This window comes from Lagopus muta, chromosome 3 (genome assembly GCF_023343835.1).
Source record: "Lagopus muta isolate bLagMut1 chromosome 3, bLagMut1 primary, whole genome shotgun sequence".
NCBI lineage: Eukaryota > Metazoa > Chordata > Aves > Galliformes > Phasianidae > Lagopus > Lagopus muta.
This window is the reverse complement of record NC_064435.1, coordinates 56,488,718-56,505,810: the sequence shown is the minus strand read 5'-3', so window position 1 is coordinate 56,505,810 and position 17,093 is coordinate 56,488,718. Positions and strand designations below refer to the sequence as shown.

The 17,093-nt window shown below is 37.8% G+C and overlaps 1 long non-coding RNA gene across 4 annotated transcripts in view; it reads left to right on the top strand.

Annotated features, from left to right (window-relative positions):
• LOC125690677 (uncharacterized) overlaps positions 1-17,093 on the top strand; it is a 98,670-nt gene that overhangs the window by 9,404 nt on the left and 72,173 nt on the right. For 3 of the 4 annotated variants that reach the window (XR_007375731.1, XR_007375730.1, XR_007375732.1), the window contains exon 2: positions 340-414. This is a non-coding gene — a long non-coding RNA (uncharacterized LOC125690677). Of the gene's footprint in view, positions 1-339; positions 415-5,117; positions 6,665-17,093 lie in introns of those variants that run through there. The other variant, XR_007375729.1, reaches the window with a different exon arrangement.

Below are 17,093 nucleotides of genomic sequence, written 5' to 3'. Positions count from 1 at the left end.
GTGAGTTGCTGTCTCACAAGGGAGGTTTATGGTTGCTGGGGACTCGCATCTGGTGTTATAGACAGTCTAAGTGGTTTGTCCAGTCCAGCCGCCTGTTGCTCATCAGTATTGCATTAGTGATACTGGCAGGAGGGACCTGGAGCACATTCAGAGCAACTACACAGCTTTGAGATGGATGAGACTTAAGGCTGTGGGACCCTAAGGCTAGAAGAGAAAGAAACAGATCCTGTAGGTCAACAGCTGGCTCTTGATGCAGGTGTTGTAGTTGGAAAGCTGGATTGCTAGCTGTCAAGACTGTCTTTGAAGGTTGAGGGTTGCATAAGTTTTTTTTTCTGACAGAATGAAGTGAGAGTATTTTTGACAATAAGCTGGAAAACCTGGTGAAGAGAGCTTAAGTAAGGAGAAACATGAGAGGTAAGGATATGTTAGATGAGGATGTGAAGTGATAGAGGCCTCACGAATGACAAAATGGGAAAGGATTCCTATATCAACTGTATGTATGCAAATGCGTTTAGCCTGGGAAATGAGCAGGTGGAACAAGAACTCTGTGGTAACAAACCTTCATTAAGGGCAGATCACAGGGGGTAGCTATCCTCCTTCAGTCATTGCTCATTAGACCACACCTAAACTGTTGCATGAACTTAGCAGTTGGACTAGATGATCTTAAGCATCTTTTCCAATCTTAATAATTCTATGATTCCCCACGTGCCACCTCAATACAAGAAAGACACCGACAATCTGGACTGAATTGAGCAGAGGATCGTGGGATACTGGGGCTGGAGCACTTGCACTGTGGGGAGAGGATAAGGGACCAGGGCTGGCTCGAGCTGGAGTGGGGATGGCTTTGAAGACATGCAGCAGCATCCTTAGTGCCTGCAGGGAGGTTATCAAGAAAAAATAGGCTCTTACAGCCTATCACACATGACAGGAGGAGAAAGGCGATTTGCAAAGAGCAAATAAGACGTTCCTACGGCATCCAGTGATCCAATTTTTTTCCCCATGAGGACAGCCTGGCTGTGGGACAGGCTGCCCTCATTTTAGTACATTTTTCTCAGCAAGTAGTCACAATTTCTCACGTTTCTGCCTTGACAAACCAAAGAGAACTTGGTGTAACTGTATCTAGTTGATACTGTATTGCATTCATGTGCATGTCAAATGTTTAGTGTCATCTCCTCAGCTTTGACAGATAATGTCTCATGCTTTATGTCTCCTGTTACTTATTCATTTACTGAGTTGTCAGGGAATGTAACACTTGCTTTTGGAGGCCATGTTATTTCCATTCACAAATCCAGCACATGTCCTGGCTTCAGTTAATACCTTAGAAGTATTCCAGTTTCCTTTATTGGAAGGATTGTGGATTTCCAGGTGCTAGAAGGGTGGTTCATTACAAGGGCTCTTTCAAATTATAATCTGGTTGGTAAATCATTATGAGTTTTCAGCTGTAAATGAAGAATATAAGAAGTGGCTTAAGTAATAGCGGACTCTGCATTTGCGGAAGTCCTGTCTTTCAGAATGAAATGTTTTATTATTTATTTATATTTAGTGAGTGGTGCGTATTGCTGGTCTAGAAGCAGTGCCTTGATCATTCATTTCACAAACTTAGTGCATTGTAGATATTTAAACTATTGTATATTCACATTAGAGTTGTGACAGTTTTAACTAAAACAAAGTATCAGTGCAGACTATTTTTACGTTTATTTTTTCTTTGCTGGTGCCTAAAGATCTCATGTAAAAGTTTATGGTGTTTCAGTACAGATTGTATAAACACCACAGACCATTCAAAATAAGCCTCAGGTCATAGACTGCTCTAGCCACTTCCAGCCTCTCCACAGTATCTTTGGCTCTTCTCAGGTGTAAATTTCATTTTTTTTTCTTTTTTTTTTTTCTCCCCTCATCTTTTCAGAAGAACAGAGACTACAGGGACAGCTTCTACCTAACATTACAGATGCTAATTAAAACTTGCTGATGGCTTGCACGTGCTGATGAAATAGTCTGGATGTGTTGGGTTACACCAGACAGTGATCCAAAGGGTGCAATAAAGGTTCCTCTGCTTCCTGGGAGGAAAGTTAGCGCAACAGAACTCCAATTTGTCTCCAAAAGAGGATACTTCATTTCATTTGCAGTTAATTTGTTACATATTCTATTGGATCAGTGTAACATCTGTTTTGCAGATCCATGCCTTGAGGTCCACGTTAATTAGAATCAGTCATTGTAAGACATGATTTTTTTTTTTTGCACCTTTGTTTCAAAGCTTGCTGAGGAGCACAGATGGACTAGTCCAGGCAAGTCCTGGTCAAAGTTGGAGAAATCTTTTGTCTGAAGATTTGCAGGCCGGGAGAGTGAGAGATAAGCAGCAGCTTAATGGCAGGGAGGCAGTCTTCTGTGTGGGAGGGCTCTCTTGAAGAGAGAGCAATCTCAGGGGTGCTGCACGTGACTCCTAACCAAACACCCAGCAATTTCACGTTGGCAGAAGAAAGAGGACAAAAAAAGGGGCCTACAACCAAGACGGTAGGCATCTGACATCAGATACCTAACAATGTGATACCTGCATGATGATGGACTACCCTGGGCCTGCTTTGTTGCTGTATCTCCTTGCTGCTTAAGGTTGACCACTCTGCCCTGTGCTTTGGCTCCTGCATCTTAGCCTTGGACCATTGGAACTGCAGGCAATGGGATGCTGCTGGATCTTGGTGGTGACTTTACATAACTTCTTACTCCTTTCCTGTCGCCTGCTTTCCATTTCCCATGACTCTAATCCATAATAGTCACCAACCTCCCCTTCCCTATTCCCCTGATTGATTGGGATTTGTACTAAAATGATCAGATCAGCATGTGAACAGCTGTTTCTTAATCTCCACATCAGGTACACCTACATTAAAAGAACCTCCTCATCACTGCTTATTTATTTCTTTTATCTGTTTGGGATTTAGAGTGGTTCTACAGGTTTTTTTTGTTTGTTTGTTTTTTGTTTGTTTTTGTTTGTTTTGTTTTTTATGTGAATGTTTCCTATCTATGAAAAAATGAACAGGATATCAATTTATGTTCATACTGTACAGAGGCACTTTTCTTCTCCAGTGCATAGCTCAAATAATTTTGCTTCTATTGTTTCTAGTCATAACAGTCTAGAGGCAGTAATCAGTGACAAGTGCAATGAAATACTATGAAAACTGATCGCTGTAGCACAAATTAGTTATTTTTCTTTTGTTATATGTTTGCTATGCTGTAATGATTACCAAGGATCATAGAAACTGTTGTGTTGGATTCAAGTCTGCAGCAAGTAGACAGACAAGCACTTGGAGTTGCAGATGTTCTTCTAACTTCATATTTGTGGATCATTATTTGAGCCCTGCTGTAGAAATAATTGTGGTCATCAATTCAGTGGGATTACAGTCTATATGTGTTTTGTTGACAGAGAGAAATGATTCACTGGATCACAATTGCTTTAGTCATCAAAGCTTTGAAGCTTCTCTTGAAATACATTTTTAGAGGATCTGTTTGGTCAGACATTAGCTTCAGAGCAACTCCTTAATGCCACAGAAACCCAGAACAGTTGCATGGCCTTGTACTGAGTGGGCTGTGAGGTCTGATGGCCTGGGTAGGAATGCAGGATCATTATATGATGTCAGGAAGAACTCAGGGACGTAGAACATTTATTTAGGTCACCTAGGAACCTACCTGGGAGCATTTTGTACGTTCACTTCTATAGCTAGTTAAGTAAATCTAGTGGAGAGCTGTGTTTTGAAGGTAAAGTTCAGGAGAAGAGCTCTGATGAGGCAGGATTTGACATTCAGTTTTTAATGTACTGTACAGAGGTGTTGCTAGGTATATTCCTTGAAACATCTGAAATATCACACACAATCAAGTCACTAATTTACTTGTGGCATGGCCTTTTATGAAGCAGGTGCACAGGGCTAAGGAATTAAGAACTGGATCCTAGAGGAATCTGAAGGATTGAAGTGCAAGTGAGCACAGTGGGCCAAAGGCTGATCATTTGCTTCGTAACTTTTTCTCCCACCTCGTACAGAATACTTTGGAGATGAAAGAGATTTGCCAGCTCTTCAATAATTCTGGCTTGAACATTTCAGGCTTTTATCTGGAAAATGTAATATAAAGACTTTGGAGGTTAAAAAAGAGCTCCAGTGAAAGGTAATCCTAAACTGTCTCACAGTGTTTTAAAAAATACATCCTCATAAAAGAATGTGAGATTATATGTGCATTTTTTGGTGCCAAGTGTTTAGCTGTGTATACTATCCATATGTGTGTGCAATCACCTTAGACTTCTACAGATAAAAGGTTTTTTCCTTTGCTGGCTAAAACATGATGCAGATGTAGGTCAAATGCTAGAAGCAATATCTAAAATGAGTATTTTGCAAGAGTTTGCCATCTCGTTTTGCTTGTTCAGCTATTTTGATACTTTATTAATGGACCAAAGATGCTTTTGGTCCAAATGTAAGTTTGAGTTTGTACTTTGCTGAATTGATTGGGCATGTGAATACCAGGATTTCATTAGTATGCTGAAATTTTAAGCTTGTGCTTGGGTAGCTTTTGTAGTTGTAGCAAAATGTAGACCAACTTTTGGTCTTGTTCAAGTATTACTTTTTCTACCCTCACAGTTGAACAGAGGAAAAATGATTAGAGTCACCTTCTAGGATGATACTAGTTGATTTTAATAAAAAAGTGAGCAAAATTAAATCTTCCTTACTGGTGAATACAAAGATAAAAATGGTGGTAAAAATGCATTATTTCTTATGTGTAAGTATACTGATGTCTTTGGAGTAGGTTACCTACACTTTGTTTTCCAGATTTGCAAGTGGAATTTTGAGAGCTTGAACATTGTTTTACCACCTGTTCCTAAGATCCGCCTTAATGTATATCTGTTATCATATTTTAAATCATCTGGATGTTTATGGATGAGCAAGGACAAATCAATTTTTTGGATTAATTTGAGAATGACTTTTTAGCTATTGATTTAATGTTATTGTCAAATGATGATCTTTGCTTTGCAAAATCATACAGCTTTTAGTTAGCTGTGTATGTCACTATGCATGATTCAGTTTTTCTTTTGATAGGATCTAAATCCCCAGAGGCTGAATAATTCTTTTCATTTCTACTTCTAGGTTTCAGTTAACTCTGATTTGATGCTTGCCATTGTTCTGATTCTTGCCATGCAGCTGTATGGCAGGAAACAGTGTAACCTCTGTCAAGAGTGTCACTTATTTGGCAAGTTGTGAAACTTCATAACTTCTTTCCGAATGAAGAGTTGCATTTCTGTCCAGCTGTATACTGCATGACTGTTCTGTCCATGTGGCCCTCATCCAGCAAAGCCTGATGCTTTTGGATGTGGAAGAAGACTGAGTGCATACATAAGGGCCACCAACAGACTGCCTCTCTGTGGGCAGATGCTTCTGGGACACTCCTTCTGGACCTGTGGTGTGAAGGTGATGCAGCTTATTTTCTGACCTGTGTGTTGAGTTTTCTCTTCATGAAAAACAAAAGAGATCTGTATTCTGCCTCAATAGAGAGCTGAAATAATATCAGTGTGTGCAGCCATGCAGCTAGGAAGTGCTCCACAAGCCGCTGTGTGCTCAGGAGTTATCTGTGCATGGGTTTTGCTGTACCACAGTGTGATTCTTAAAGGTCTATCCTTTCTAACGCTCATGCAGGTAAATAATTTTGCTATTGCTAATAGTTCCTCCATTTCAGTGGAGCTAACTGTGCTGAGCAATAACTACTGCAAGGAAGTGGAAGTGTTCCTTCCTTCCCTTTCTGTAGTCTTTACTGATTGTAAGTATTTCATTACTGCTATTATAGGAGGGAAAGAAAAACCAGAGGATTTTAAAAAAGCGGACTGTTTATATGGAATAGCTGTTGCCCAAATCACTTTGTCATTTTGCTCTCAGTATTTTGCCACACGTTAAGAGCCTGGTGCAGCATCCACAAGGGAAGTACTAATGGGGGCAGGGAACAAATAAAGGTCAGCTTTGAAAACAGTTGTATTTTCATTGCAGCATTTTTACTGACATAGCCAGAACTAGTTGCCTCACAGCAATATGACAGCAGAATAATCTCCCTAAGGTTACTTAGGTCAAAGAGAATCTGCTTGTGTGACTGATCAGCTGGTGAGTAGGATGTGAACATAATGAAAAAAATACTTTCAATTTGCACTGGGAGAGATTCTTATAAATATTGATTGCAGAAACTTAAACTGCTTTTGATGAATTTAGTCATATAGCTTATGAGAAACCTTGGTGTAGTCATGTGAGATGGAGAAGAGTATAATGAAATATGACTTAGACTGGGAGTAGGTAGGACTGCCTGTTTGTGTATTTGGCTTTCCCACAGGCTTCTCGGTTGCTGATGCTGCCCTGAAAGATCAGGGCTGTGACTGACCACAGCCTTTTACTATAGGCATTTTTTCTGTTCTTTTGACTACTTGAAGGCTAAAGGCTTTGAGATAAAATCCTCTATTAGAGGTTTGATTCTAAGCTTGTCCTTGTTCAGGTCTGAATAATTCTATAATTCTGATTTTTAACAACTGCCCTTGCTTGTTTCAAATTACTGCAAAACTATCTATGATAGTAACACTGGACATTTAAAAGAGTGTTAGTCCAGTTACCTATTTTTAAGCAAGCTGTCTTTTAGGAAATTGTAGGGCTCAGGAGTAAAGGCGCTTTTGTTCCATTTTTCAGAAACACAATGTGTTTTCTGAAAGACATGGTTGTTTTATTTAATCTTTTTTTTTTTTTTTTTTTTTTTTTATGAGTCTTGAGATGTTTAACTAAACTTTGAAAAAAGAAAAACAGAATTTTTATTATGGTAAATATAGCTATAAAAGTGCAAGGTTTTTGTATTTTGAATATATGTGCAAGTATAGAATAAAGTTTTAAAGGAGGAGCTGAGCAGCAATTACTGTGGTTAAGACAAAATTAAACATGAATGAGTAGGATAAGTGAAGTGAAAGTTGCCTTTTTCAGTAGTTTTTTTATCTGGACTTACAGTTACCTCTCCATTTCTATTACTTTTATTGAACGTGTTTCACGATGCAATGCTGGATTTTCATCTGGCTTGCAACAATAGCCATGAGCTATAGAGACATTGCTCAGTGGTGAGGCATACAGAACTCACAAATAAATTGATTTGGCTTTTAAGATTGTGAAGTGATTTTATTTATTTATTTATTTATTTATTGGCCTCTGGTAGAGAGGCAAAAGGAATGAGTGTTATTTTCTACTTCTGAAAATAAAATTTGTATAGGTATTATTTGCCATAATAACTATTGGTTTTAACCCTATTGATGTACGAAGTTAGGAAGAATGAAATTCTCCAGTGAAAGAACCTAAAACATTGCATCTGTGTTGGTGGATGAATACACATAGCTAATTTCCCGCTAGGGAGATACCTTCTGCCTGTGTATGTGTTGGGAAGTAATGCAGCTCATTTTAAGTAAGTAGCAAAATAATCAGTGCAGAGGAACCTGTCCATATGTTGTATCGGGCCAGTCTGACTTTATGGATTCAGTGCCCATAAGCAGTTGTTGCTTGACTTTGGCTAAAAGGAATCCAATTTGTGATTTAAGACCACTATGGGAGTCAAACCAAAGCACAGGAAGTATGTGACTGGGCAGTGATGCTCAAAAGTGAGTCCGTCTGGACTTAATGGTGACATTCACTCAGTGCAGTGAGGTATTTGCACTGCTGTCTGTGAGAGAGAAGAAAAATAAGCTGATACTTCTGGGGTTTTCATCATTTGTGTCTTTTGAGTGATTCTGCATGAGCTTGTCCTCTTATCACCACCTTTATTTTCCTGTTTGTATTTGAGCGTCTCTTCAAAACTGACTTAGTGCTCATGGAAGACTCGAGATTATTTCCAGACTTCATGCAGGCTGTCTTGTGATAGTGGGGATAACACTGAAGCCCCTAAGTTTCAAGTGGTCTGAAAAGATTTGCTTTTAAAAGAAAACCATAATAGTTCTCTTAAAGTTTGAACTATCTCAACACAGTCTGAAATTATTTGATGTGGGTTAATAGCTGGACTAGATGATCTTAGTGGTTCCTCTCCAATCTTTAATTCTATTATTCTATTTGTATTTTTGATTTTATTCCATTGTGGCATTTTTGAGTGAGTCATTGTTTTTAAAAGAAGCCAAGTGCTGTCTTCAGAATGAAGCTATAGTAGACATAACTTGGTGGAATCAACAACTGACAAAATGAAATCCTTGACAAATGATGTCTACTAGAGGATTGGTTGTTTGGGTTGCAATTTGTTGAAAAAACAACAAAAAGCATGGGTGGGAATGAGAAGTGACTAGGAAGACAATTTTCCTCTGTGGTTTTTGGAAGTCTTTAAACTCTTCTGCAAAGGAAGAAAGATTGCATATTACTGCTCTGGATGTCCTAGGGCTGGTCTGACAGGTAGGTAAAAGTAATTTGATTCTGAAGCACAAACACCTGGCTGATTAATAGTTAGAACCACCTCCAGTGACATATAGCTTCAGTGAGGCGTAACAGGGAGAATGTTTCATAAGTGGATGATGTTTCAGTTTTGTTGGTTTTATGACTGCTACTCCATCCGGCAAGCAATTATTTAAATCTGTGCTCTGTTCTTAGAATTGCTTGGAGACAAATTTCTGAGCAAGTGTTTGCTTTTAATGTATCTCCCTGAAGCAGCCTGCAGGAAACTGGCAGATGTTAATGGCAGACTGTTCCCCTTTTGTTTTTGCTTGGTACTTGGAGTGGGAGGAGAGTTAGTTTTGATGTGGTGTTTTCTAAATAAAGCAGTTTGTGGAATTCATGACTGCTCAGTGTAGGGATACGCAAGGAAAAACCTAGGGGAGAATAGGGGCAATGATAATGGTGGAATTAGTAGTTGATTTGGTACTATTACTTATTTTACCTAAACTTAGCACAATAAACTGTTACTGAAATCAGACCCCATGCTTCTATAACATTGTTGCAGAGGGCTGAACACACAAAATGAGTGGAAATCTTAACTGTTAAATAGCATAAAAGTTTAAAACAAATAACACTGTGAATATTTTCTAGTTCATAAAGTGCTTTAGTAACAGCAGAGAATTAGAACATCTTCAAATTGATCTTTTAATAATGGCATATGAACATTTCAATCTCGCTTTATGCTTTGATGCTTTGCCATTTATTAGGTGAAACCAGCTCATCAAATTATTTTGATTATAGATATAGCTCAGTTTATTGATCTTTTAGTGAGTTCCTTAAGAAAATTTTTGGTTAAGAGGTGGCTGAATAGAGTAGTCAAGAGACTTGCTTGGTTGCTTTTTTCTTTGAGCCAAGTAATTGGGAATTGTTTCTTTTGTAGTCATAAGGAAAGATGTGAGAATAAGCTTGAATATAAAGTGTGGGTATGGGCACTTGAATGAACTATACTGTTTACTGTGTGCTTAATTTCTACATCCTAGTCAAGTTGATGCACAAAAATCAGAAATATCAACTGTCCCAAGCATAAAGTCCTTCAGCTTAAATCCTTCTACCAGGGTTTAAGTGAATTCATTTTAATGAGTTTGAATGGTTAACTTTACAATCTTGTTGGACTTTCTTTTTAAAAAAATAAAAATAGCTTCGTTTCCTGACTTATTTGCATGCTGGGGTTCTTTAATCTGTTTCATACTGAGGATCTATTTTAAGCCTTATACCTCATAAGACAGGAGGATAAACTCCTTAAAATGTAATCAGTGAGGAAAAAGTTGGAAATTATTGAAGTATGAAGGAGGAAAGGCGTGAACAATCAAATAAATGAAAAATCACTACTGTATTAGAAGCTTTGAACACAACATACAGAGATGCTATTTTTTGTTTCTGTCTGCATTCCTACAAGACTCACAACACTCTTTTCAAACAAATATCTGATGGATAAAAACATGTCTGATTAGATAATTCTTTGTTGCTTTTGTCAAAGGGGGGAAAAAAAAAGCTCTCATCACACTGTGTGGTAGATTTGGGTGTCTGGGAGATAAGAAGCAACCATGCAGTTAGGTTAATTCTTCCTGTCTTCAATTACATCTTTAGAAGCTTTTGATAGTTGACAATGTCTACTTGTTATTCAGAATAGTTTTGAGAAAAGGAAATGATAAAAGCTACAGCTTTCTAGTTAGTAATTATAGTCTATTTAAGATAATGCAGATCTGAGTAAGCACTGTGCTTAGGGAAAGGTACATAAGTTAACAAAAATGATCATCCTATATCCCACGTAACATTGTTTAAATGTAGAAGTGGTAACAACAGTAATGAAGGGACTCTGTTTTTCCAAAGGTATCGCTTTGGTCTGTTTTTGTGTGTGTATTAAACCATGCAGCAGCATCACTGGCTTAACCATGCTTTTGGTCTAATTCGGTAATACCTTTTACACATGATTAATTTTAAACATGAATGTGTTTTTGTTAACATGCATGGAAGCGCTGAAGCTCTGCAGAAAATAAGTGGCAGCAACTGAATTTGTGCTACCGTTTCACCAACTGCAGAAACTCCCCTGAGCTGCTTCTGTGGTCTTCTACTGTCTCAACATCAATGAAGTACAAAGTCTATCTTGGGAAATTATATTACGTCAAATGTAGGGCATTTTGTAGAGAACAGTACTGCAAAATGACTGCTTAGAATTTATCAGATAACCATTTCATGACATTTTCCGTAAGAGATGATAGTAGTTGTACACCCAAGAAAATGCTCACAGCACCAGGCTTGCCAGAGTTCAGGAGGTGTCTGATTTTTGAGTGGTCGTGTGTGAAGTCAGGCTTGATGATCCTCATGGGTCCTTTTCATCTTAGGATATATTCTATGATTCCATGGTTTTCTTTACTCTGGGACTGTTATTTTCTGGGTAACTTGAAGGCATTCATACTTCAGGACTACATATGATCTATGCCTGCAATATTGAGTTTGGTCCACTGACAGAATTGCTCAGGCTATGCAGTTCATGGTCTTCAATACAGCTATGCTGCAAGATGTCAGTGCTGTTCTGTATTACCACAGTTGTTTTGTCCAGTCAAGAGTTGTGGGAAAAAGACAATGTAACAACTAACAGTGGAGTAGTTCTGTCTTTCAGGTGACTAGAGAAAGTGTAAATGAACACCAAATCACTATTTAGCCAGAATAAAAGGAAAAGCCAGAATAGAATGAAAAGTAACTTATTGTGACTTTATGTGTTAGCATCCTTGCTAAATTGAATTATGAAGTTAGAGTAATCACTGCAATTGGTGATTACACGAGTACCAAGTATGCCTCATACTCAGGGTCTTCTCTTTTTCTGCTTTTAAATCATCACTTAACCCTCAATGAAGGAAAACCTTTGAAACAGAGGACAAAATTGACAAAATCGCATTGCATGTGAAAGTAATGACATACAGAATATTAAGTATTTGTTTAACTGGGACTTTTTCCAATATAAAATTACATGTATTTGCCACAAGTGTTGAACTGAACTAGTTAAATTGGCAAAGCTGTGCTTTCCACTTTCTTATCAACATTTCTTCAAATTTCCTGTTCCAAATTTCAGCATATGTTTCAGGTATCATTTGAAAATGGCTTCTGTGCGAGGAAATGTTTGATGCTCTTATACTTGATGATATGTGGTATGATTAGTGTTTGGTTACCGATGTATGAGAGGTGGAGGCTTAGATGTCCATTCTTTTGCAGTTGTTTGATGCTTATGGAAGTAGGTGAGTTTTATTTATTTCTGCAGTAGCTGGTACTGCATGGTATCTGGCGGCCAAGGATATTTTTCAGTTCTTTTCTTTCTAAACTGCTGCGGCAGGGAAGATGCTGTTAAAATGAGAGAACAGTAAACATGTACGATGTAGTATAATGAAGAGTATCCCTGAAAACATCTATGCAAAAAACATGTAAGAAAAAACATTTGCCTTGCTTTTAAGGGAAAGATATTGAGAATAGCAGCTAGATACTTCATAGATCTGTGAGTACAGAAAAAAATGCTTGTGACTTCTGTTCAGTGATAAAAGTAAAGGCTTCTTCAGAGAGCTGGGGAAAGCTCTTGGATTTTCTTGCCTTACTGTGGAATACATTACTTGATTAAGAGAATTAACATTAATGAGCTGTAAAGAAACCTGAAAGTGCAATATCTTGTGCATGGGTGTTTAGAAACAAGGACTGAAAGTCATTAGGAAGAACATCTCTGTTCTGTCCCATTACTGAGTAATGAACTGTTTGCTGTTCAGCAATGGTAAGCATCCGATGGCCACTAGCAGCTCATTCTCTGTGAGAAGGATGGTAGTTTCACAGAACAAAGTATTGATTCAAATTTCCTTCTTCTCTAGGGAATCATATGGTGCTTATTGTTTATTATTTCTTTGATGATGTAAGCTGGTAATGGAAATACCCACACATAAATTTCTGAGTCTTTAAAGATCATCATCAGTTACTCTGTTGGATGAGCCTTCCTGAGATTAAAGGCCCCTGAGTGCATTGGGCAGTGCTGTATTCAGCACTCAGGCAATAGGTTTTTTTTTCTTTTTTTTCTCTGATCTGTTGAGAAACACTGTGAACTTAAATGGCATACTCTCTTAACTCTGACTGGACTAGGAATATCAGTCTTACTACAGTCGGCTGGCTCTCGTGCAGTCTTTGCCTGCTTTGAAATGGTCAGATTGATTTGTAATAATACTGGTTCTCAAGATAGATATGAAAAAGGAATAACGTGAAACTTATGTTGCTTTTTAACGCTTAAGTAATAACAGGACAGTCCTTTCCTTTGCCACTCCTTCCTGCTGGTATTCCATTACATTTTGTTGCTGTGTGACAGATGCCAGCAGAGGAGCAGAAAACAGTGTCACATACAAAATAGCATTTGACATGCAAGTGAGTATGAAACAAAGTTTTAGCTATTGAATCCTTTTATGTGGAAAAAAAATTACACCCATTAACGTTCACCAATGGCTGCTGAATGTTTATAGAGACCAAACGGGTTGTGAGCACAGTGAGGTGGTGAGGTGCAATGATACCGTCACAGCATCTGTGAAACAGTGGATCACCTCTGCTGGTATAGATTCTTACGAGTGTGCCATTCAGACTCTTGTTCATCACTGGTGAAAATGCAGAGCTGATGGTAGTGACTATCTTGAACAATAGTGTTTTATAGCTGAGAATTTGCTCTATCAAATAGTGTTATTGTACTCTTTGTATCTTCCATGGAAATAAATAGGAGGCATCACTTTTGAGAGACCTGAAGGCTACCAGAGTGCAGTTACTGGAATATCTCAGTCGATGGTACAGTTTGTTCTCCATATTCTTATGTGACAGCTTGTGACGGGCTTGCTGGTATAATACTGATGCCTTTCTGGAGGGGAGTGGATTGGCATGGAATGTCAAAGTAGATTTCTTCTAGCTAAAGAACAACCAACTGCGTCACTTAAAATACAATCCGTGTCTCCAACAAATAATTTTCACTGCATCTTTAGATAATGCAACTTTAGTCCAAATAGAAGCATTATCTACTGTGTTAACAAAATGGAAAATTGTCACTTAATTAAAACTACAGTAATTTGTCAGAACTGTACATTCACTGTCTGTAGCAAACTGACAATCTTGCTGGCAGTAGCTGATTAGACAGAAGGTGAGCACTGTACTGTCAGCAGCACTTTTCTGTTAACATCTGCATTTGATGTTATGGGTCTCAGTGCCCATTCCTACTCATGAAATTTAGTATAATCTTTTGGGATTTTTCTTCTGTGTCAAACATAATGTTCTGTGCTCATATGCTGTTATTTTTATATGTAGTCCTGTTGAAGTCCCTGTTATGAAAAACACGTCATATTTACCTCTAAGATCTTGGTTTTGTTCTTGATCTAAGTAATAGGCAATACTGGCCAGAGTACAGAGATTTCAATAAGCAGAGATGGAGACACAGGTCTAGTGATTAAATATGAGAGCTTGGGATACACAGACTTGAGCTCTTGCATGGACTGTTAGAGGGTTTTAGCCTGGACTTTTCTGCCTCTAGCAAAGAGCAGCTGTTTGAACTTGAGTTTCTCATGAGTGAGGCCAGGATTTAAACATTCTCACAAGCTTACAACACCAGCACCAGTATAGAACAAAACCTGACTTGGAGCACTGCCACAAGCCCAAATGGCTTTTAATCATTTTCCATAAGTGATGTTAGTAAGAGTGCTATTAAATAACTATTTGCTTAAATGAAATGTATGACATGACAGGAATATTGCTCAGAGTTTTGACTTAGCCTTATGTGAAAATCATAAGCCGAGAAGTTTAAAAGCAGATAAATAATCTTGACACTTTGAAAATAAGGTCTTTTCCCTCTTTTTTTTTTTTTTTTTTTTTTGAGCTGCATTCATTTTTATTTTAATTCCTGTTTCCCTACGTGAAACAACACTTTCTCAGTTTTATTTTGACAGAAAACACACAGAAAGTGGAGCAAATTAGGTATATGAATGTTCAAATTGGACATGAAATGTCAACAAACAGTTGGCCTTTTTTGCATTTGCAGTTTTTATTGTCAAGAGAGTAAGTGACATTCAGCATTGGCTTCTGTATTATAGCATGTCCTGTGGAGATGGCCTAGTGAGACAGGCAATTCTGCAATGAAAAGTGCAGAATAAAGGTGTTTTTAGCATTATTTTCAATAGTTCCATGGTGTTTTCCATTGTGTGAGGATAACACTGTGAAACTGTGTAAGCTAAGGCAAGTAAGTTAACTGCTTGTTAACCGGCTTTCTTACAGGATGAGAATTTTCAATAGAGGGGAAGGATGCTTCAGTAGCTGTGGTGCTGGCGTGTGTTTTGGAGATTGAGGGTCATTCTGCTCCTGACTGAAACTTGCTTAAATTGTTCCTCCCTTCCTACTTCTGCTGTATGAAAGGCATTGACAATAGAAGACTGAAAGGGCTATGAAGAGCTCAGCTAGTTAGCTACAGAAAGACATATTAACACTTTTAGGATCAATTTTCTCATTGACAATTCCAGTATTCTGGTGGAATTCAGAATGGAGTGTAGCAAATGGCCTGGGTTTTGGCAGCGTGTATTTGGGGCATAAAGCAGTCAGTAGCCTTTGTAGAAAGGAGGCTTAAGAAGGAGAGAGTTCATGCAATCTTGGACAAATTTGGCAGTTCCCAGGCGTGTAGCGTTGAATGATAAGCTGGATCATCCTATTCTGTCTGTCTTAAAGAATCAATAGTTGGTGATAAAATGAAGTGCTCCCTTGAGCAGTGCTTAACTCTGACAAAGCTGTAAATGTTGCACGGTGTTCAGCCTTCTATCAGACTGAGACATACCGCACCAATTTACCTCAATCTTCATATCAGAATGCTCAAGCAAACACCAAGCTGTTTTTTTGAAAGTAGGTATGGGATTAAAGAGGAAGTTTGTCAGTGTTGTTTTCATGCTTGTATGTGGGGATGCATGGAATTGTTTCAATGTTTTGCCTCGGCTACAAATCTAATGTGCCTCCTAACAAGAAGCTGCTTTTCTAACAGAGCTGGTATAGACCACATCTTCCTGTTGCCTGGAATAGCCATAGTTCTACTTGATGTACTCACTGAATGCTTGTGGTCTGTGTGCTGCCTTATGTCCTGACGATCAAGGAAGACATGCTTCATTTTAGTTATGCTAAGGAGTAGCCTGGTGGATTTATTCAAAGAACAGTTAGTGCAGTGTTCTTGACCCTAGGATTTCCTCTGTTGATTGTATCTGTTACATGTTCTGTGACCCTAAATTCTGTGTTGTGGAATATGTTTGCCATTTAATTGTGACTGTTTAACACAAAAACTTGTTACTTTAAAATTTGATTTAACTTGAATTATTCTTCAGTCTGTCTCAGTTCAACTAGAGATTATTTCTACAGCTCTTGTAGAATATGTTCAAAAGAATATTGGCAAGCTTCTTCACTGAAGTTTTCCTGATGAATTTCTGATGTATAGAAATGAATGTCATGAAGGCAGCAAGGAGGCTTATTTTATTACGTTGTGTGGAGCATATTGCCATATGTTGTATGATCTAGTCTCTACCATGAGTACTGATTATATAGTGTTGTTATATAGTATACTATTGTATAATAATAGTATGTTATTATAGTGTATAATAATATAGTTATTATACTCGTAAGAGTATAATAAGAGCATCATTAGAGTATGTTTCAATAAAAAATTATCTGGTCTGCTGCCTAAGTTTATGCATGATATACTTTTGTGTACTTTCAGTGATTGGTGTGTAGACTGAAACTTCTATACGCCTCTATCTTAGATCTGAATGCCCGTTGTGTATTGATTAATAGCAGTTAAGGTCTGTATTCTTTTTAACTTTCTCAAAATCTTTGAAAAACTGAAATGTTTTGCTCAGTGATAGTCTGCCTGCTGAAAGGACAATAACACAATAACTGAATTTAGGGGAATTTGGGAAAACATTTCAATTGCTATTTCAGTTTATTCTGACTGCTCAAAGAACAGAAATCTGACAACAGATCTTTGATTAGCTGTCTGGCACTTCATAGTGTTTTCAGTCCCTTTTATTTCTACTACAGAAAGCAGAACATTTTATCAGAGCCACAAATAGGTAAGATGCCTAACAAATCATGTTCTCTTTGCTAGTATTCACTCACGCCTTGATGTTTTGATGTGGACTTGCTTCAGGGGGAAGTGTAGTTGTTTAGTAACATTTATGGATTATTTCATCCAATAATGCTGGCTTGTAGTAATCTGATTTTGAAAATGTTTTTTTCACTGTCATGTTTACTGACTCTCTTTTCAGTGTTTCCTTCCTACAGTCCAATTTCTTGACGAAGTACTTAAGTATGCTCATAAGCTTTTTTTAAAGCCGAATTCAGTAATTTAGGGAGTAAAATCAAGTGTTCTGAAATGTCTGACTCATTCAAAGCAATGTGAGAAAGCTTTTGAAGTGGTAAACCTCCCCATTTGTGGTACTTCTATGGGGGAAGAAAGATCCTGCATCTAATTTACTGGAAAGAACCGAGTAGCTATAAATGGCTACATTGAAATCATTACAGCAGAACCAATATGTGCCTTACTTCTCTGAATTTCATAGCTGTCAATAGTTATTAACATAATAGTGTATCTCTCAGAATCAGAGGTAATGGTGCTACTCA